Source organism: Triticum dicoccoides, chromosome 3B (genome assembly GCF_002162155.2).
Source record: "Triticum dicoccoides isolate Atlit2015 ecotype Zavitan chromosome 3B, WEW_v2.0, whole genome shotgun sequence".
NCBI lineage: Eukaryota > Viridiplantae > Streptophyta > Magnoliopsida > Poales > Poaceae > Triticum > Triticum dicoccoides.
The window spans coordinates 823,633,851-823,657,549 of NC_041385.1; the positions used below are offsets into that span (position 1 = coordinate 823,633,851).

General features: G+C 44.6%; 2 pseudogenes; one reads left to right on the forward strand and one right to left on the reverse strand.

Annotated features, from left to right (window-relative positions):
• Positions 1-11,013, forward strand: part of LOC119282501 — a 51,360-nt pseudogene extending 40,347 nt beyond the window's left edge.
• On the reverse strand, positions 8,090-8,228 carry LOC119282999 (annotated as a pseudogene).
• Positions 11,014-23,699: the final 12,686 nt, after the last annotated feature.

The window sequence follows — 23,699 nt, forward strand, 5'->3', positions numbered from 1 at the left end:
ATGAGCTACTTAATTAGTTTTTTTTTCAATGAGATACTTAATTAGATTGTTGCTACTGCTAGCTTAATCTTTCATTCGGGTGGACAATCACGCATTCAAAATACAGTGAGTGAGTGCATAAATCATATATACAACCACTTGAGCTATGAGAGATGTTTTGAGAGGGGATACCGACTGTTGTCGTAGAGGATCATCTTTCCCCTCCTCCTCCTCCTCCTTTGGGACCTTGGTAAAGCGGGAGCAGAAGGTGAATTACGACCATCACCCATGGTCGAAATAACAGTGACTGAGTGAGTGAGTGTACATCATATATACAACCAATTGACAGATGAAAGTGTTGGAAATATGCCCTAGAGGCAATAATAAATTGGTTATTATCATATTTCCCGTTCAAGATAAATATTTATTATTCATGCTAGAATTATATTGACCGGAAACTTAAATACATGTGTGAATACATAAACTACACCGTGTCCCTAGTAAGCCTCTACTAGGCTAGCTAGCTCGTTGATCAAAGATGGTTACGGTTTCCTGACCAAAGACATGAGTTTTCATTTGATAACGGGATCACATCATTAGAAGAATGATGTGATGGACAGACCCAACCATAAGCTTAGCATCAGATCATTTAGTTATTTGCTATAGCTTTCTTCATGTCAAGTATCAGTTTCTTCGACCATAAGATTGTGCTACTCTCAGATAGCGGAGGAATGCCTTGTGTGCTACAACCGTCACTTCGTAACTGGGTGATCATAAAGGTGCTCTACAGTTATCTCCAAAGGTGCCTGTTGAGTTGCATGGATTGAGACTAGGATTTGTCACTCCGTGTGATGGAGAGATATCTCTGGGTCCTCTCGGTAATACAACATCATAAGAAGCTTCATGTGACTAATGGGTTTAGTCACGAAATCTTGTATTACTGAATGAGTAAAGAGACTTGCCAGTAATGAGACTGAAATAGGTATTGAGATACCGACGATCGAATCTCGGGCAAGTAACACACCGACGGACAAAGGTAATTGAATATGGGATTGATTGAACCCTTGACATCATGGTTCAACCGATGAAGATCTTCGTAGAATATGTAAGAATCAATATGAGCATCCAGGTTCTGCTATTGGTTATTGGCCAGAGAGAAGTCTCGGTCATGTCTGCATAGTTCTCGAACCCGCAGGGTCGCATGCTTAACGTTCGATGTCGCTAGGGTAGTATTGAGATCATAATAGTGGAAAGTCTGAAGGTTGTTCGGAGTCCCAGATGGGGTCCGGGACATCACAAGGAGCTCCGGAATGGTCCGGAGGTAAATATTTATATAAGGGAAGTCATATTTTAGGTTCCGGAAAAAGTTCAGTTTTTTCAGTATTGTACAGGGAAAGTTCTAGAAGGTTCCGGGGGTTCCACCATGGGGCCCAACGACCTAGGAAGGGCCCACATGGGCCAAAGGGTGGGGCTACAACCCACATAGGCTTTCCCCCCATTCCCGAAGGCACATATTGTTTAAATCTAGAGATATGGTCTTATCTCTAAATTTAAAGGGTTGAATCTAGAGATAAGATGTTATCTCCAAGTTTAAAGGGATTTCAACCTTGTGGCCAGCCCTAGATGGGTTTTGGACGCCCTACCCTGCCCCCTAGCCTAAGCGCATGGGGGTAGCCACCCCTTCACTCTTGCCCGTTCCCGCTCCCAATTTCTCTCATGTCCCTCTGGTACGCGCTTGGCGAAGCCCTGTTGGAATTACGCTGCCACCACCTCGCCATTGGGCTACTTCAAATCTCATCTACCACCTCTCCCTTTCTTGCTGGATCAAGGAGAGGACGTCACCGAGCCGTACGTGTGCTAAACTCGGAGGTGCCGCACGTGCTGTACTTTATCGGATTGGATCGTGAAGAGTGCGACTACATCAACCGCGTTATGACGCTAAGGCTTTCGGTCTAGAAGGGTATGCAGACACACTCCCCTCTCGTTGCTATGCATCACCTAGATTAGATCTTGGGTGTTTCGTAGGATTTTTTTTGATTTTCATGCTTCGTTCCCCATCAGAAAGATGTTTTGAGTGGAGGATACCGACGTTGTCGAAGGGGATCGTCCTTCCTCTTCTCCTCCTCCTCGACCTTGGTAAAGCAGGAGTAGAAGGTGAAGGACGACCATCATCGACGGTCAAAAAATAGTGAGTGAATGATTGTACACCATATACACAACCACTTAAGAGTGAGGGAGTGTCCACCCGAAGGAGAGATTAAGACTTTTGTCATAGGCGGTTTTATCTTGATCTATGATAGCAAAACTCCTGTTTGGTAGGAATGCGGAATTTTTTTTATTCTCATAAATGTTGTTACAATGTGTTTTAACTAAATGTCAGGTTTTTTAATGTATGTTAGATGTAGACGTCGAGACGCATTGTTAGGACTCCTTTCGATGTAGACTCAGTCATGAGGGTGGCCGAGCAGATGGAGATTATGCTCACCCATGCCGAGAGTGTTTGAGCAGTTGCGGGGAGCGCTAGAGCATTCTCCGAGAGCGCTGGAGCATCCGCCGAGAGCACAAGAGCAGCCTCCGTGGCTACTAGAGCAGCCGCCAAGAGTGCTCAAGCAACCGCCAAAGCTGTGAGGGCTACCCTAACCCACATCATGGAGATGCATTGAAGCGAGGAGAGCTCATGTCAGAGATGAACTTTTGTTTCTGAACTACTTATGCACTGCCTTTATGTTCCATGAAGTATAGATGCTAGTGAACTTAATTCTATGTTGCTATGTACATTGCTATATGACTTATTGCTTTGATATATGTAAGAAACTATGAAATTGACTTGATGTTAGCTTGTTTATGCATCTTTGTAGATGAAGTGGTATGTGGTGTACTCAGGGCGGTATCCATCTGTATATGATTCATGGGAGGAATTGTAGGAACAAGTGAAGGAATACAAGAACAACTGCTATAAAGGATATAAGACTAGAGAAGAGGCTGAAAATGCTTACGCCAAGTACATTCTCAAAGAGAATAGTAACCATGAAGTACGCAAGACTGTCAGTCATATCGAGATGAGTGGACGACTAAAGGAACATCCAGTTCATCGTCATTATGGCGCTGTTGTTATCATGTGGTTGTATATGTATGTAACATGCAACATTAATGAGGCTTCAGTGAGAACGGTATGTGTAATTAGTTCTGATGTTTTCTATGTGAATTGAATGTCATGCACATATACATCTATTGCAATTCGTATGGGACTATGAATATACTTATTAAAATGTGACATTGCTGTGGCAGCAAAAAGCACCGCCATGACGGCTGTTTTTAATTGCCTGGTATTTTACCAGTGGTGGGCAACAAAAAGAGCCGGCAACTGATTGGTGGGTGCCAACAGGCGACCGCCACAATTATAGCTTAGTCCAGCGATGGGCGCGACGTTACGCCGCCGCTGAAAATTGAAGCCATATTACCAATGATAGGAGACCAGTGGCAGGCGCCTCTAAGAGCCTTGTCCTCCACTGGAGAGCATTTCTATAGTAGTGTCATGCTCCAGTCAGTTCATCCCAACTGATGAAGAGAGGCATGCAATATATATATCCATAATGTATTGTGTGGTGGCCAGCAAGTCGTCTCGACTGTCATAACTAACCTGTCACATTACCCTCCAACTGTGATCACATCGATCATCCATCCGATTTGGGTGGAGAAGTTAAGGACATCTCCAACGCTGACCTCTAAAATAGACACACTATTTGTCCGCGGGCTGTTGAGGACCAGTTCACGGACACTAATGTGGGAGTGGGCCATCCAACCATGTCCCCTATGTGGAAAGTGGTGGAAGCGTTCCTACTCTCCATACAGGGAGAGCCGCATGATATATATTGATATGGAGCGAGAGGCGTCTTGTGGCGTTACAGGATGCGATCGTAGGCTAACGATCGAGAGATACAATAGGGAGAAGAGATAGAAAGATAAGAGGGAATTAAAACAAACTCTATCTCTAACTACCTAAGATAAACGTGACACCAATCGTGACATGATGTTTAACACTCCCCCATAATCAAAACCGAACTAGGTTGAGATTACGCCGAAAATCTTCAAAGCTTCTGGTTGGTAGCGCCTTTGTAAACCCATCTGCAATTTGATCCTTGGATGAAATGAATCTGATCTCTAATTCTTTGTTAGCAACTCATTCCCTGACAAAATTGAAGTCTATCTCGATGTGTTTGGTCCTGGCATGGAAAACTGGATTAGCAGACAGATAAGTTGCACCAAGGTTATCACACCAAAGACAAGGTGTTGGGGTTCTCAGTATTCCCAACTCCTTCAGTATTGCTTGGATCCAAATGACTTCAGCTGTGGCATTTGCCAGGGCTTTGTATTCTGCTTCAGTACTCAACCTGGAAACAGTGGCTTGTTTCTTTGCACACCAAGAGACTAGGTTTGGGCCATGAAAGATGGCAAAGCCCCCGGTGGACCTTCTATCATCCAAGCAGCCAGCCCAATCCGCATCAGAGAAAGCACTAATGCCCATGGAGGATGATCTGTTGATGGAAAGACCCATACTGACAGTGTTCTTGACATACCGTAAGATGCGTTTTGCTACTGTCCAGTGAGCTGTGGTAGGTGCATGCAAGAACTGGCAGACCTTGTTGACTGCAAATGAGATGTCAGGACGAGTAAGTGTTAAGTATTGAAGTGCACCAACTATACTTCTGTAACTGGTGCTGTCATCCTGATTCAGGAGTGTCCCCTCTGTGAGAGACAAGGTTTCTGAACTTGACAGAGGGGTCGGTGACGGCTTGCAATCCTGCATGCCAACTCTACTCAACAAGTCAGTGACATATTTTCCTTGAGAAAGATGAATGCCATGATCAGTTTTCTTAACTTCAATGCCTAGAAAATAGTGCAAGTCTCCCAAATCTTTGAGAGCAAATTCTGATCTAAGATCACTGAGCAAGGCTGTAATTGCTTCATTGGACGAGCTAGTCACAATTATATCATCAACATAGATAAGAACGAAGATGGCAGTTTGAAACTTGTTGTAAATAAACAGAGAAGTGTCAGACTTTGATGGAACAAACCCAAGTGCTTGCAACTTCATACTCAACCTAGAATACCAAGCTCTGGGGGCTTGCTTGAGTCCATACAGGGCCTTGTCAAGCTTACAAATATGGAAGGGTGCATTGGGATCTGTAAACCCAGGAGGTTGTTTCATATACACCTCTTCTTCCAGAACACCATGAAGAAATGTGTTCTGTACGTCTAGCTGGCGAAGACTCCATCCCCTGGAAACAGCAAGAGAGAGCACTAGACGAATAGTTGCTGCTTTGACAACTGGACTGAACGTGTCCTCATAATCAATACCATACCGTTGCTTGAAACCCTTTGCAACTAAGCGAGCTTTGTAGCAATCAATAGTGCCATCAGATTTCCTTTTAACTCGATAGACCCATTTGCAATCAATGAGATTTATACCTTGTCGATGAGGAACTAAATGCCATGTCTTGTTACGTTGCAACGCAGATATTTCATCCTCCATTGCTTGTTTCCATCTAGTGTCCCCAAGTGCAGCAGCAAGCGACTTTGGTTCAACAGATTCCCCTGTCAAACATGTGAGGCCATACTTGGAAATATTTTTGTAATTAAGTCTGTTAATAACTCCCTGTTGCAACCTGGTGCGTGTAGAACGGACTCCAGAAGAAGGAGCCACAGAAGATCTGGGCACCTGAGGATGACCAGCCGCAGCAGATCCCGAGGGAGATCCTGGTGCGCTGACAGCGCCCGATCCCGAAGTCGCCTCGGGACGAGGCGAGGCGACCAGGCCCACGTCGCGGGCAGGCGCGCCTGTCTCCCGGTCGGGGGAGACTGCGGGAGTGGCGGGCCCAGGCTCGGGCCCAGGCGAAGGAGGACGGCACACAGAGCCCTCAGGTAGGTTGGGCCGGTCCGCGCGTGGAGAGACGGAAGACCAGGCGGTGGCCCAGCCGGTCGCGCTGATCCCGAAGCAGATCGGGGCGCTGCAGGTGGGACGTTGACAGGAGGCGCCTGGGTGGATCCCGAGGCGGATTGCATGGCAGAGGGGGGTGATTCCGATGAGGATCCGCCAGGGGATTCCGTGCACATAAAATGTCGCACTGTAGCGCCGTGTTGAACACCATTTTCACCATCATTTGCACTATTTCTTTCACTGTTTATTGCTGAAACACAAAGCTCAGGTATAAAGTTAGGAGGGTTAGGCAAATATTGATCATCACAATTATTTTCTTCCCCATTTGCACCATTTGATAGACTGGAGGGCAAAAGTAGAATTTCTTTGCGAAGAAGAGCACCGACATTGGGATGGAGTGTGGTAAAGGGAAACTGAGTTTCGTCAAAGACAACATCCCGGGAGATATACACTCGACCGGTAGAGACATCTAGGCACTTAACTCCCTTATGTTGTACACTATAGCCAAGAAAAACACACTGTTTCAAACGAAACATGAGTTTACGGTTATTGTATGGACGGAGATTGGGCCAACATGCACACCCAAAGACACGAAGTGGAGCATAATCAGGTTTGACATGTAAGAGACGCTCGGTGGGAGTTTCATTTTGGATGACACGGCTGGGTAGAATATTAATGAGATGCACAGCTGTGAGAAAAGCTTCATCCCAAAACTTTAATGGCATGGACGCAGCAGCAAGCAAAGCAAGACCTACCTCAACAATGTGTCTGTGTTTGCGCTCTGCCGAGCCATTTTGCTGGTGAGCGTGGGGGCAGGAGACATGGTGAGATATTCCCAACCTTTGAAAAAAGGAATTGAGTTTTTCGTACTCACCACCCCAGTCGGATTGAACAGCAAGGATTTTGCTATTAAATTGTCTTTCAACAATTGCTTGAAAGTTTTGGAAAACTTGGAACACATCACATCTTTTCTTAAGAAGGTATATCCATGTATATTTACTAAAGTCATCAATGAAGCTAACATAATAAGCATGTTTACCAACGGAAAGAGGAGCAGGACCCCATACATCGGAGAATATGAGCTGTAAAGGTTTAGTAGACACACTAGTTGAGACAGGATATGGCAACTGATGACTTTTAGCTCTTTGGCAAGAATCACACACTGTTTCAGAATTATGCTCTCCAACAACTGAGAGATTATTTTTGCTAAGAATTTGCTTGACAATAGAAAAAGAAGGGTGGCCCAAACGGGCATGCCATCTCTCTAAAGAGAGTCTAATGGCACTACACACTTGTTTATTGAATCTGCTAACTTTGGGAATCAAAGGGTAGAGTCCATCCACGCATCTACCTCGGTAAAGGATTTGCTTCGTGACCTGATCCTTGATCAAGAAAAAGAATGGGTGAAACTCTAGAAAAACATGATTGTCAAGAGCAATACGATGCACAGAAAGAAGATTTTTCGATGAACTAGGACAATGATGAATGTTGTTAAGATGTATGTCTCTATGCGGGGAATGAATAATTGAATGACCAATATTGCTTATCTCCATACCTGAACCATCGGCATTATGGACTTGATCGTGCCCGTTATATCTTTCATGCATGGTGACCTTCTCTAGCTCATGGGTGATGTGGTCGGTGGCTCCAGAATCCACATACCAATTTGAATCTGCACCATAGCCTGCACCATAGCTTGTGTTTGCCGCAGCAGCAATTTTCTTCTTGCGTGAGTTATCTTTAGCATATCGCCACTTGCATTCTTTTGCTATGTGATTAGTTTTCTTACAAATTTGGCACTTGCCCTCATACTCATCATACCCGCGAAAGTTGTTGTTGTTGTAGTTGTTTTGACCGCCCCTATTGTTGTTGTAGAAGGGTCGGCCTCCTCCCTGGTGATGGTTGTTGTAGTTGGAGCCGCCGCCGCCGCCGTTGTTGGAGTAGTGGCCGCCGCCACCACCCCGTACTGGTTGCCGTGGTCACCGTAGTGGCCAGCGCCGCCACCGTTGGGGTAGTAGCCACCGCCGCCATGCCCATCACGACGGGAGCCGCCACCGCCGCCACCGTTGCCGCGGTAGCCTTTGGGCGGGCCACCTCCACGGCCGCGCGATGCGGCGTTGGCCGACGACTTGAAGGCGCCGGCGCCCGTGCCCTGGAACATCTCCACCTTCTGATCGAAGGTAGCAACCATGCCGAAGAGCTCACCTACAGAAACATCATCAGGGCGAACATCAAGGGCAGAGATAATCGGTTGGTAATCCATGTCTAGGCCAGAGATGATGTGGGAGACGAGCTCATTTTCTGTAATAGGTTTGCCGGCTGCGGCTAACTCATCGGCAAGACCTCGCATGTGGCCGAAGTATGTGGCGGCAGATTGGGTTCCTTTCTGGGCGGTGGTGAGGGAGATGCGAACGTGGTTTGCTTTGGAGTGGGATTGGGCGGAAAACATATTGGCAAGGGCTGTCCAGATTGCATGAGATGTATCTAGGGAAGCAACCTGAACTAGTACCTCCTTTGAGAGATTGCGGAGTAGATAGGCAATGATTTGTTGATCTTGGATCAACCAAGGAGCATAAGCAGGGTTAGGAACGACCTGATCTTTGCCCTCGGAGGTTTTGCTGACTAGGGTTTTTGCTGGTTCGGCGATGGTTTGGTCGAGGTATCCAAAGAGGCCGGCCCCCATGATCTGGGAGCGGGCTTGAGCACGCCAGAGAACATAGTTCGATCTGGTGAGGGGTTCTGAAACATTGTTGTTGAGGCCGGAGGAAACTACGGCGGTGGAGGTCGACATAGTCGAGTTTTGGAGAAGGATAGCTAGACGAGATGGAAGAAGATGGCTCTGTATACCATGTGGAAAGTGGTGGAAGCGTTCCTACTCTCCATACAGGGAGAGCCGCATGATATATATTGATATGGAGCGAGAGGCGTCTCGTGGCGTTACAGGATGCGATCGTAGGCTAACGATCGAGAGATACAATAGGGAGAAGAGATAGAAAGATAAGAGGGAATTAAAACAAACTCTATCTCTAACTACCTAAGATAAACGTGACACCAATCGTGACATGATGTTTAACACCCTAAATGTTCTGCTATACATGTGCATCTCATGGTTGAGGAGAGAGAGGGGATGTCCAGATGTCCAACATGATGACTCTTGGTTGGCTACACGGATGTCCGGACTTTCCCGAAGCTCCCCCAAGTTTGCTTCTAGTTTGGGAGAGTTTGAAGGTCCGGACACGTTTTTTACATTTGAGGAATAGTATTGGATGGCAAAAAGTGTCTGGACTCCCGCAAAGGATATATAAAGGCGATTTGAAGGTCCACATTGAAGATGCCACATATAAGGGTGTGGCCGTGTGTGAACCAGGACCTAGGAACGTGCAGGTCTGAACATAGATGGGTAGGACTGTGACACATCGATCAACCATGACGAAAGTCTATTCGGCACATGTAACCCATCACCAGATTCTCGAAAAGAAAAGAAAATGTAACCCATCACCGTCTGAGAGTAACTAATTTCACCCATGCTCGCGCTACGTCAAGGGTTACTCCATTATTGAGTACTTGAAGGATGTGTGCTTGCTGGAAACCGGCTACTTGGAAGATAGTGAGGTGAGAGTACATGACATTATCCGGGACATGTCACTGTGGATATCATCTGATTGCAGTAAAGAGCACATGAAGTGGTTTTGTTCAAGCCGGGGTAGGACTTTATAACATTTCTAATAGGGACATCGAAACATTTAGGTCAGGCAGAAAGATATCTCTAATGTGCAATTACATCACCGAACTTCCTCGGGCCTTGAACTGTCCAAACCTCCAATTTCTGTCACTACATTAGAATTTTCGGCTAAAGGTCATACCACGTTCTTTTTTAGAGAGCATATCATCTGTGACCTACTTGGATTTGTCCTGGGTTCCCATCAGGGAACTTCCAGAAGAAATTGGCATACTGGTTGAACTCCAGTATCTCACACTGAAGCAAGCAAACACACATTAGATTATTGCCTATAGCTATTGGGTTATTAAGAAAGTTAAAGTTCTTGGACATGAGCTATATGGATTTCTTGGAGAAGATACCCTTTGGTGTTTTTACAAATTTGTCAATGCTAGAAGTTTTTAACCTATATGGTAGCAGGTATGCCGGCCGTGAAGCAGATTTTGATTCAGCAAACCACATGGATTATGATGAGTTTAGAGTCGAAGAATTATCTTCCTTAAGTTTAGGAATAACAGCAAAGAGAGTGGGTACTCTGCAGAGGCTTTTTGACGTACCTGGAGTCCACTTGAGATGCCTTGGTTTATATGAATTGAATGGAGAGAGATCTCTTACTGTCACTTCAACGGAAAGTATCTTTGTTCTGAATGTAATGGGCTGTTCTGATTTAGAGGACTTCTGCATTATGAAAAAGACACAATGTTATGGAGACCATCTTCCGAGGCTGGAGTTCCTGACCTTTTGGGATCTTCCTCGACTTGAGAAGATTAGTATGGAGCATCTTCAGAACCTTCGTGTCCTTACAGTGGGGAGAACCTATCAATTGGTAGACCTGTCCTGCATTTTAAATTTACCATATCTGGAGCATTTGAATGTGTCTTGCTGTGATAAAATGAAGCAGTTAGTTGATATACAGAATGCTATTGTCACCGAAGGAACATATGAAACTCCGATTCAGGCATTTCGGCGACTGGGAATTTTGCAATTGAATTCGTTGCAAAGCTTGAATAGCTTTTGTAATTCTGAATTGGATTTTCCTTCTTTGGAATACATTGATGTGTTTGGTTGCCCGAAGATGAAGAAACTACCTTTTGGGCAAATGGGTAAACTGAAGAGGATCAGAGGGGAGCAAACATGGTGGGATAATGTCAAGTGGGACGACGAAAGCAGTTCCTTGTCACTGCTGTCGTTATTTAAATCATCAGAAATTTGCTCGGCATCCTTTAGGCCAGAGTTAGATACTACAGTGATATCCTCCTCGTCGAAAGCTTTCTTCACCAAGAGGCATCCCATATTGAATTCATCTGTACGGTTCACATCATATCCGCAATCAATTTTTGAAACAGAGGAATTCGATGGGCATATGATGATGGAATAGTTTCACTAGTATCCTCTACCAGTTCTCCAGAACATCACGCTGACTTTCATAGGTATGATTTTTTGATACTACACCATTGTTCACTGACTGATTAATCAATTCTATCAATATTAGAAATACAGAGTCACGCTATTCTGTTATTTTATCTTGTACTATAACTCTAGTTTCATTGTCAGTTTTTCCGATTTGACAGGTTCAGTTTGATGGTTAAAAAAAAGTTACAAAATGTAAGGTGCACCTGTTGACTAAAGAGTTGCACCAAGTCAAGTGCGTTTGACCTTGCTCTAGTTTTCAGTCTTTATCCCTTTCAAATTCATTAGGCATCTGAAGCTCTGGTTTACGCGAGAAGGGAATAGATCCTCCTATGGGTTACTTTTCATCATCTGACGGCTGATGGTGTACAAAATAAGTGTCTTTTGAGCATGTCATGATGTTAGCAAAATTGTGTGCTGTTCACCTTGTTTAACCCGGCACTTGATTGGATATTAAGATGCGACAAACTTCTGTTGCAAGCTGCATGCCCAGAGATAAGTACTATGATAACTCCAGATTATTAGACAAGACAGAGAAATCAATTGGCCGAGTGTTTATGTTCTAACTTCTAACACCAAGTCTCGTTATGTTCCATGTGCAGATGGCAAGCTCTGTTTGACTGAATCCATCCATCGTGGATTTGCAATTTTCCATGGCCTTCTGGCCGAACCGAACAGGAGGAAGTTGGATCGGACGGCCACCGCCGGGACCTGAGAAAGCGTAGATGGAATGAAAGATCCGCAACCGTTCGCCCGACTTGAAATCGATCAACGGACTGCTTGCCATGCATCAGGCACAAGAACATGATGATGCTGGTGCCACCGGACTGGCTGTCTGACTCTGAAGAAACTGAAAATGATTGTGCGCCGGCGGAGGTGGGAATCTGAAGGGTGTCGTCGACTCAGGCTGATTCACCCACCACTTCGGGGGAGCTGTTTTTTCCCCTGTAAAAGAACAGCGACTGAAGTCTTGTTAAGCTCCCTGTACTTATCCACAACCATTGTGAGTTGTGAATAGTGGCAGGATTTGATGGAGCCGTGGTTTTTGCTGGATTTCAATAAATCATATGCTTTACTTTCACTATCTGACGACTGATGGTGAACACGGTCAAACAAATAACAAAACAGTTTTCTTTTTATTTTCTGTCGTGCTGTCAACGATGGATCGGGCATGCATGCATCGTGTGCTGGCTGTTCACCTGGCTTAAGCTGCGCACAAACAAGTCAGAGAAATTCATCTTGCAGTAGTTCTTGTTGAAAATATGATATGGCTGAATATTATGTTGTATTGATCTGATCCGTGTAGGGGTATATATAGAGGTACAATGGAGGGAGAGAGACTTGGAGTAGAGGACAAGTTAAACCTATCCTATTTCTATCTCTTATCTCTATCTTAAACGTAAATATACTTCTAACATTCCCCCTCAGTCGTAGCGGGAGTGAAGCGGACGATTACGACTGGATTTAAAGTCTTGCTCTCTTGTCGTCTTCTCCGCTGCGCCATCGTCAACTGCGTCTCTGATGGGTCGGCAGTTAGGACGGTGACTGCGTCCCCTAACTTGCAAGACTATTTGATTACGTCGATTGTCGGCCGAATCCCAGCTTGATTTTCCATGGCCTCCTGACTGAACCCCGCCGGAAGGAAGGTCGATCGATCAGGACAACCACGGGCGGAACCTGAGAAAGTGTAGTCGATTCGCCACCACACCTCAAATCGATAGACGGATAAAGCAAAGGAATCACACGTCATTCATGAGGCACAAGATGATGATGGATGCGGTGCCACCCAGTGTCAACTCTTTTTTTTTCGATCAAAGGGGCCCAATGGCCCCCATTTTCATTACGAAAATGAAGTCACAACATACAAAGCAAGTTTCATACAAACTTAACATTTTTCGATGCCTAACATCTGCACCAGGAAACACTACTCATACATTTAGAGGCATTTCAACCGCACCTACAGGATGCTACAACAGAAAAACGCTCCAAAGCATCATCGCTACAAATGTTGCCTAATATTTTGCATCAGGGGAATAAACTCCTACACCTGAGATGCCAAAATCTGCACCTACAGGGTGCTATATCAAAAGAACAGGAGAGATAATCGCAAATGCTGCATCTATCAACACTTGATCAACAGAGCCTCCGTACAGCAGGGCCCCACCCGTAAGCACGCTTGAAGACGTCCCTCGCTATCTGGGCCAACCTCTTGGTCACTTCCTTAAGAGTTTTTTGCACCCCTTTTTTCTGTAACACACCCCACGAATCCAACACATAACATAAAGAGAAGATAATATCAGTAGGATCCCTAGGTAAAGAACTTTGAAAGCAGGATTTATTTCTTGCTTTCCAGATCGACCATAACAAAGCAGCCGTACCAATAGCTATAACCATTCTATCTTTCCCAGTGAACTTAGGAAGCCAATTCTGGCAAAGGTCAAAGAATGACAGGGGTGTTTGGGGATTTCCCAAAGCACTCCCAACTACATTCCAAAGAAACCGAGCAAGAGAACAAGTGAAGAACAGATGATCAATACATTCATTGGCATCACAAAATTCACATTTGTTGGTGCCTTTCCAGCCTCTTTTACACAAGTTGTCCTTGGTCAGGATCCTTCTTTTGATAACTAATCATATAAAAGCTTTAATTTTCAAAGGTACCTTCAGTTTTCAAAGAAACTTAAAAGGGAACACTACTCTCTTAGCAATAATATATTGATAAAGAGATTTAACGGAGAACTGACCAGAGCTAGTCAAAAGCCATTTGACTTTGTCAGGTTCCTCACTCAGAACAACCTGACTGCACATATCCAGAAGCTTATTCCACATATTCAGTGTCTCCCCATATAAACATCTCCTAAATCTAACGCAGTTAAAATCCTGTTCAAATGCTTTAGCAACCGTAATGTTTTGATGAAAAGTAAGCTTGTACAAGCGAGGAAAAAGTTGACAGAGAGGCTTGTTGTGGATCCAAGCATCTTCCCAAAATCTAGTTTTATGCCCATCCCCAACAATTCTCTGACAACAGTTGTAAAAGATATCTTTAACACTCATGATACCATTCCAGAAATGAGAGTTGGCAGGAGATGACTCACATTGAGACAGAGTTTTCCTCTTCAAATACTTTGATCTAATCATCTCCTGCCAATCCCCATCTTCATTCTCAAGTCTCCAGAGCCACTTACACAAAAGACTAATATTCTTGATATCTAGATTAGTAACACCCAACCCCCCTTGGTCTCTAGGTTGACAAACGTCAAGCCAGTTAACTAGATGATACTTCCTAACCCCCTCTCTTTCTTGCCAAAGCACCCGCGCTCGAAAGAAATCGATTCTTTTCCCTACTCTTTTTGGTAGACGGAAAAAATTAAGTAAATGGCTAATGATGTTACTCAAGCAAGTTTCAGTGCGTATAAGCCTACCGCCCATAGATAAAAGACCCCCCTGCCACGCTGCAGCTCCTTTCTCTACTTTTTCTTCCGCTGGTTTCCAATCCGCATTACAAAGTTTTTTATAATGAAGGGGAAGACCTAAATACTTAAAAGGGAAGCCCCCAATAGCGCAAGTAAAAATGCCAGCATAATCAGCTTGTTTCTCCAAAGCTTTACCGAAACAGAATATTTCACTCTTTAAAAAATTAATCTTCAGACCGGTCAAATGCTCAAAAACACATAGAATAATTTTGAGGTTCCTAGCCCCCTCAAGGTCATCTTCAAAACAGAAAATAGTATCGTCCGCATATTGCAAAATATTTAGACCTCCTGCATACACCCTAGGCAACACTCCCTTGATAAATCCTTGTTCTTGCGCCCTTTGCACCAGGGTAGCAAGAACATCAGCTGCTAAATTGAAAAGCAAGGGGGAAAACGGGTCCCCTTGCCTCAAACCCTTCCTAGTAACAAAATACGGGCCAATAACATCATTAATAGTGATGGCAACCTTTCCATTACTAACGACATCTTTTGTCCATTGGACAAAACGTTCAGGGAAACCTTTCATCTTTAGGACATCAAGCATGAAACTCCAATTAATTTTATCGTAAGCTTTTTCGAAATCAACCTTAAAAAGCACAGCAGAACATTTATTTCTATGTAAAGAGTGGATAGCTTCATGAAGCATAAGTACATTGTCCAGGATGTAGCGCCCTTTTATAAATGCAGATTGAGCTTTGGAAATTGTTTTATCCGCAATTTTCATAGCTCTATTGTTAAGAACTTTTGTAAAAAAATTAAAAGGTACGTTCAGCATACAGATGGGGTGGTACATTTGAATCCTATCAGCCCCCTGCCCCTTAGCAAGCAAAGTAACTACCCCATAGTTAAGCCTCGAAGTGTTAATCTTGCCCTCATAAAAGTCATGGAAAAGCCTAAGGAGATCGTTACAAATGAGGTTCCAGAAAAATTGAAAGAACTCGGCAGGAAAGCCGTCCGGGCCAGCCGCTCTGTTGCGCTTCATAGAAAATAGCGCATTTTTAACTTCATCCATAGTAAATTTGCAACTGAGGTCAACCTTATCCTCTTCTGACAACACATCATCAAGAGGGATACACAGAGATATAGGAGGTAAATCTACATGACCAAATAAATCTTTATAAAAATTAGTTGCATATTTGAGCAAGTTATCATCCCCCTGGATGATCCCTTCATCCTGGATAAGTCGAAAGATTTTACTCTTACGCTTCCGCCCACTAGCCTTAATCATAAAATACTTAGTGTTGCTATCCCCTTCTTTGATATCCCTCTCCTTCGAGCGTTGATACCATTTTATTTCTTCCTCTCTAAGAATTTTATTCAAATCATTTTGCAAACTATTTCTATGCACATAGTCAGCTGCTGATACACCAGCAAGCTCACACTTCTTATCAAGTATATCTAAAGCATTAATAATAAAACTCTTCTTCTTCCTGTAACTACCCTCAACATTAAGGTTCCAACCCTTGAGCCCGCTTCTTAATTTTCTCATAACAGCCTGCCACCAATCCAGGCTGTTTTTTTAGGAGCGATAGATTTCCAAATTCTAGAAACAGCGGCCGGCAACTCATCTCTAAGAAGCCAGCATAGCTCAAATTTAAAAGGCCTGGTAGCTACAGCATTTACAACTCCAGTATGTACCAAAAGAGCAGCATGATCAGAGACACCTCTAACGAGTGTCCTGACCGTAACTAAAGGAAAATGTTGTTCCCAAGATGGGCTAACAAGAATCCTATCTAGTTTTATATACAAGGGATCGTCCTGGTTATTAGACCAAGTAAAGCTCCTCCCTGAGAGCTCTAACTCTTTTAGCCCCCAATGCTCAATGATGGAATTAAAGTAAAAAGACCAAACAGGGAGTTTTTTAGCTCTACTTCTCTCATTGATCCTCCTAATGATATTGAAATCACCACCAGCAACAAGGGGTAATTTATCATGCCCTAACATATGAACAAAATCGATCTGAAATTCCTTCTTGTCTTTGGTATGAGCAGCCCCGTACACATTGATCAAAGTCCACTTGAAACCCGATCTCTTATCCATAATGATCATTCTGGTAAAAAACCTAGTAGCAGTGCACGTGTCGACCTCAAACAGGTCCTCTCTGACACCCATGAGGAGCCCACCCGAGGCTCCTATAGAGGGTTGCCAAAGCCAAATGAAAGTAAATCTACCACCGATACTAGCTAACCATGGATCAGAGAAATCAGTTTTCTTAGTATCCTGAATACAAATGAACTCTAAAGCATACTCAGAAATGATTTCTTTAAGAAACCTTCTTTTTTCAGGTTCACCCAACCCCCTAGCATTCCAGAAAACACCAGCCATAAAACAAATTACTTTTTTTTGTACCACACTTGACCTTTGACTTGACGCTGACTCCTCCAGCGCAAGTCTGCTTTAGTTTAGATTTATATAACGATGATAAAAGAATTAATTCATCTCTAAGCTCTTCATCGTCCTCAGATTCACATTCTGAGTCAGATACAAGGTTCCTAATGTTATCAGGGTCAAAACTTCCCAGTTTTGACTCTTCATCACTACCTTCCACATTAGTCTTCTTCCTCATTTTTGCAAGAAATAAATCACTCCTAGTTTTTTCTAAGCTCTTGATCATAGAAATAGTGCTATCTATTTCCTCAGGAGTATTGCCTAAGATAACACCAATGCATTGCGTAATGTGCGAAATAAAACTAGGTACTGTATTTAAAACAGTAGGTATATTGGGAACAATATTTAAATCTGTAGGAGCCATACCTGGGGTCTCCAGATTCTTCCTCCTCGCCATGTCAGCAGCTTTGTCCATAGTCTACACCTTCTCTTTGTGTTTGTTCCTGTCGCTTCTTCTCCTCGCCGCCTCATCTAGAGCTGCCTTTTCTTTAGCCTTTTGAACCCTAACTTCAGCTTCCCTCAACTTTTGTTGCTTGGTAATATCAGCCGCCCCAAGATCTTGCAAAGGATTCAACACCACCCCTTGCACCCTGTTAGAGAAGGAGTTCTGCTTCGTCGCAACAACTCTTCCAGGAGGTGAAATAGCACCGGCTGTTTTAACCATGTCAGGGGTTAGGTTCTCCTTGTCATGCCTTAGGTTGCAATTTTCCTCAGCCGACAACTCCTCTTCCACTTCAGCCTCAATCTCTTTAATTCTCTGAGTGCTAATCCCGAGCCTTCTAGCAAAATCTTCAGGATCCTGAGTGCAGTCATACTCTTCCTCTTGCTGGCTACCAACCCTTTCTGTAAAGTTCTCAATCATTTCAGCGTCCTTAGCAAAGTCTGCATTAATCTGCTCTACACCAGACCCCGCCTTGTCAGTCAAATGCTTCTTGTCTAGCAGTTTTTGTCTCACTTCCCTTTCAGCTATCAAATTCTTATCTAACTCATATTGACTGGATATAACCTCATCAGAATTCTCAGCTATCGCATTTCCTCCGATACCAACAGCATCACTGTCTTGCCTTGGAGATTTACTGCATATCAGCTCATCCTTGTCGTTTCTGTCCCTAGGTCTCTTATCAGTAGTTTGTTGTGTAGGAGCCGAAGGCCTGGGGTAGCTGACCAAAACACCCCCCCTCCAACGGGCCTCCCTCCTCCACAATATCCTCTAGCTCAAAGAAAATGTTATATACCAAGCCACTTTCATTCAGGGGAGCACTAGCTGGAATTTTCCTGGGATCCATAACTCCAATTTTTGCTCTCACCACCCCACATTGTCTATACAACTCCATGTCCAGTTCTAGAACATTCCCTCAGTGTCAACTCTGAAGAAACTGAAAACGAGCTGGGTGTGACAGGCATCAGGTGCAAAGATGACAGCGCGTCTGCCACCGGCTGTCGACTGACTTGACTCTGAAGAAACTGAAAATGAGGTGCCGGCGAAGGATTTGCCGGGGGAGACGAGAACCTGAGGGACGCCGTCGGCGTAGGATAAGCTCGGTATGTACTGTATTTGTAATCGGGATCTGCCGTGTCGCTGCTGAAGAAATAGGCCTCCGGTTCGACATCCTCCAAAAGCTGTGAGAACTGACTCAAACAACCGTGACCTGTGGAACGTTTGGTGGTCTTTCCACTCCGTCGCCCCCGCGGACTACCGGCCGCGCCCCCGGTGCCTCCTCCCCGAGCTTTCCCCCCTTTCCTCCCTCCCCGCCACTGTCGCTGGCGTCCGTCGTCGGGCCTGGCCCAGGCGGCGCTAGTGGCGGCGGCCGATGGCCCAGGCGGCGCTAGGGTCGGGCTGACGTGGGGCAGTGCGGTGCTACGGGGTGCTCCTAGGCGGCGGTCCGGCGCGGCGACGGGGCTCTTTGTCGTGGTGGCGGTCGATTTGCTAGGCGGCGGCGTTGCTGTTGGCGGCAGCGTGGCACGGCGGCACGATCTGGTGGTGCCTGCTCAGCCCTCCTTTGGACCCCATCTGGGTCTGGGCGGGCCGGCAGTGGGGAGGGTTGACGGCGTGGCTTCCGAGAGGCGAGGGAGCGGCAATGGGCGCCTAGGTGCTGGCGGCACTGGCACCAACCTACTGCAGTGTGGCCGGCGGGGCTTTGCGGGCCCGTTTTGGGCTTGGCCTAGCCAGGGGTGGCCTGATATGCCCTGCTGCCGCCTCCGGACGGCGTCCGCGACAGTGCTGGAGGCACGGGCCTCCCGCACGACAGCGGAGGAGGTGGTTCCCTCATGTGCGGCTCTGGTGTTGCTGCTCCTAACACCTGGTGCTTCTTTCTCCATCCTCTTGGCCTCGTGGTGGTGATCGCAGTGAGGTGTCGTGGGTGACGCCAAGACCGCGATGGCGCATGCTAGTGGGCGGCGATTTGGCTCCGGCCCGGGTTGGGCAGTGGGGTATGGAGTGCTGGAGAAATCCTTACCGTTCTTCCGGCTCCGATGCCGTGACACCTTAGGGTGCCGCCATTCCTTCCTGAAGGGTGTCTGTGGTATCCATCCCTCACTCCTTCCCGCGTACCGGGGGAAACCCTAGGACACGTCCGGGCAGCAGCGTCGTCGGCGTCGCATTCCTTCTTCGAGGTGTTGCTTGGTACATGATGGATCGGAGCCTTGGACTGTGGTGGATCGAATTCGGAGGGCGCAGCGGTGGCGGGTCATCCACGCTTCGTTGAGATGCCGTTATTGGCATTTGTTTTTTTTCTTTTCTTTCGAATTTTAACAATTGATATGCGATCGGTGTTGGTTGCTTTGTAATACAAAGCAGGGGAAATCCTTCTTCTTTGGTAGAAATAGGCCTCCAATTCCCCCGCCACAACTTGCAGCATGTTGAACCGTTGGTCGGATCGCTGGTGCATGTCATTCTACTACCGGCGTTATGCATGGAGTAACGAGTCAATCCATTCAGATTTACACATGGCATAGGACCGAGCAGGTTTTCAGACCTGTCTTTTGGTGCTATATACGGCGATAGAGACTGAAGAATGTTCTTCCTTTTTTCTGTAAAAGAATGGCCACTTAGAATCAGCAAAGCCGTACTTTTTATTCTTCTAGAATAGTTGGATTGAATCCAGTTCCGTTAATTTGCCCAATCCAAAACATGCCTTTTTCCAAGAACGAAGGCTTGATTCCGCCCGTTGTCATTACATGAATCAATCAATCAACAAAACTAATGGGACTGTACACATCACAACAAACGGTTGTGCTGGAGCTTTCTATCTAGTTGAGGTCACAACCACAGATGTGCCGACAACAGAGGACCCTTTTGTAATAGAAAAGGGACTCGATCGACCGTACGGGTTAATAAGAAGATCCTCATCCCCTTAGATTAGGTATTCAAGTCGAGTCTGTCAGCTCGCGTTTAACCATCTCATCTTGTTGAGGTCCTGCGTGCTCGTGTCTCATCTTCGAAGGTGCATTCCTGAATTTAAACAACTTGACCAACTTGTGTACTACACCGTCCGATCCACAATAAGTGTTGTGGTTTTAGTTTAAATTTGAACTCGTGAATCGGAGGGAGTAGTACTTGTTTGTTTACTTGCCTATTGTGACTTTTACATGGTGCGATTGAAGCTCTTGCATGCTTATGGTAGATGTGAGTAGGTCACGCTAGGTACTACACCTCGGATGGCGAATGAATACGGTCAATCTTGGTCATCTAAGCAGTTTAGTGTTTGACTGGGGTATCGTCCTAGGACAAGTCCACGTAGTCTCATCAGGGACCAATCACAGGAGGATGGGTGAAAGTCCAAACATGAGCAGAAAAGTTTCCCTCCCCAAGAAGCGGGCCACCAGTATTTCCCCTGAGGTACACCTCGCCTCTGATGGCCTTTGTCCCACGGAGGTGCGGAGGACCCTGGTCCCTTGCCAACAGGAGGGACCCCTCGCTCTTGTTCTTGTTTGGTTCAACATCTTGGTTAGGATGATGTAGCGGCGATGATGCCCAGGTTTGATTCATGTCCTGAAGATGCATCTAGCATTGTCCGAAGACATGTGGCGGCGTGTCTTCATCGGATATCGCAGGATTCGGTCGGTGCTGGCCTTTCATGGTTCTATTTGAATCTATTCTTCAGTCATGTGTCTACATCTTTATCCTTGCAGTCTACGCTTCTCTTCATCGACGACGGTTACTATTTTTGGTGTGTTCTTCTTGTGGGGTCTTAGCACGACGAATTTTTAACTATCTACTACAATAAGTTTTGGCTGGCTCCAGCGAGAAGGAAGCGATGACGGCAGCGCGGCTTCGGCTCACTACAGTACTTGTAGTCGTCGCTAGGAGGTCTACCAACCTGGATGTAGTTTAGTCATTTCTGGTGCTTCTTGTACTGCCATGACAAACGATGAATATATCGGAAATTTTCTCAGGAAAAACAAAGGCTGGACGATATGGCGATCGAGACTAAACAAAAAAACAAAAAAAAAGTTCTCAAACAGCATAGCGATTAGCAAACCTTCTTTTTGGCGTGCTTCTGTAAAGAAACAGGATCTAGGAGAGACACCCCACCCACCCACCCCGCGTGTTCCATATCATCGCGGGTCATTCAAGAATTCGAGCAGTGGCAGCAAAGATGCATGCACGCATCTTTGGTGTAAACTAGATGGTAACGCATGCTTCGCCGTGCCGTTCTTCACTCATGAAATTAGCTTTTTATATCTATAGATTATTGTGATCAGTTGTTTTGTTTTGATTTCATTTGTGTTGGCTTTGTGTTTTTATTTTTTATTGGTGGTGTTTTTTGTTCATATATCATGTTGGTTTGCTGTTGAAGTATTTTATTTTTAAGAGAAGGGAGGAGTTATTTGATGTGTGGTTGCGAAGCCTTTGCACATTTTGACCTTGGTGTCAGCCCGGTGGTGATTCTTTGAGCCTCTTGGGAGTTCTTATTTCATGCTGAACCCATGAAATTGCTATTGTGATGCTCACATGGGTCATCACACGAAGTTGTTACTCGCTCAGGTTGGCTCCCAGGTCCTCTCGCTCGTTTAGTTTTTCTTTTTTTCTTTTTGCTCAACCCACAGCTAAAAAATCGCCTATCTTTTTTCATTTGAAAAGATGAGTTAAATTAAATGGTGTTTAAGGAACTTAAAAATATTATGAATTTTAAAAACCATAAATTTAGAAATATTCATGAATTTAAAATATATTCATGGTTTTAGAAAATGTTTGCGAAATTAAAAAAAATCATAGTTAGAAAATGTTCACAAACTTTAAATGACCACGAACTTTAAAAATATCCACAAAAATCAATATTAATGAATTTGAACATTTCTAATTATGTTTATTTTTTTAGTACACAAATTTTAGTAAGTGCTCATGAATTAAACATGAAAATTTTAAAGAAAGAAGAAGATATAAAACTAAACAACACACATTTGCGCGTGAAGCTCTAGTGACCCCACAACCCTCGAACCACCAGAGCGCTTCAATTCGAGACAAAATTTAATCAGTATCAATGAATTTCAAGAATTTTAAAATATATTTCTGTTTTTTAAAGCACACAAATTTAAACAAGTGCTCATGAATTAAAACATGAAAAAAAAATAGAAGAAGAAATAAAACTAAACAACACACACTTATGCGTGGGGCGTATTGACCACACAACCCTCGAAACACCAGAGCGCTTCAATTAATTCAAGGGAGCTTATAGATAGACTAGATTAAAGCCAAGCTACCGTACCATCTTCCTTCCGCCTGTACGTCATTAGAATAACAAGCTACTTTAACTCAAAGGAAAAAAAGAATGTCAAGCTGCTTAATCAACCACACAACGGTTGTTCTGGAGCCTTCTGGATTGGGATTGGGATTAGGATCATGGATAACATACAATAATGCTACATCTACGCAAAACATTACGAAAGATTACGTAACATACCTAAACTAAATCCTTCCTCTGATTTTAAAGGGGTGGGCTCCTTCCTCCCCCTCTCTCCAATCCTAGCCCATCACGTTGCTATTTATGTTACTTTACGCATGTGTTTCATGTAGGTGTAGCATTACTGGATAACATATGCAGCGACAGAAGACCCTAACAGATAATTAAAAAAAACGTGCAAGCAAAGCAACTCGATCGTGGGGGTGTCTCTTAAATCCTCGTTTTCTTAGGACCAAAGTTTGCCAGGTCACGTGTTTTTTGTTGCGCCCGTTTTTGGTCCTCATCCTCAACCTAGGTCAACTTTAGCCATTCCCATAAATAAAGAAAACCCGTCGAGTAAAGTTTGTGGAGTAAACTTTTACTCCTCTATAGATTTAGTAAACACTACTAGAAAAAGGCATGCTAGTGGCGCACCAGTTTTGCCTACTAATGGCGCACTACTAGTGCGCCACTAGTATCACGTCATTAGAATTAAATTCTAATGACGCACCAGTGGTTGCCATTAGTATCTGGTGTTTTAATGGCGTACCATGCAGTGCGCCATTAGAATGCATCCCAGGGGGCCATATGTATCCATGTGCTTTGGCATATTAATGGCGCACCAGTGGGTGATGAGCCACTAGTATGAATATTAGGGATTTTTTTCTGATATTTGCACAGGTTACAAAATATGTTACTGGACAGAATATGGACAGCATCACACAGCAACAGCAGATTCATCGAATACAATAGAAGATCATCATCATGCAACTTCTAACATTACAAGTCTCGAGCCCGCGAGTAGCGAGTTTGTCGAAAGTAATACTAATCCTAACAAGTACTACTAATCATCATCATACAACTTCTACTCGTTATTAATAACAAGTCATACGATCATCATCTTGATAGTC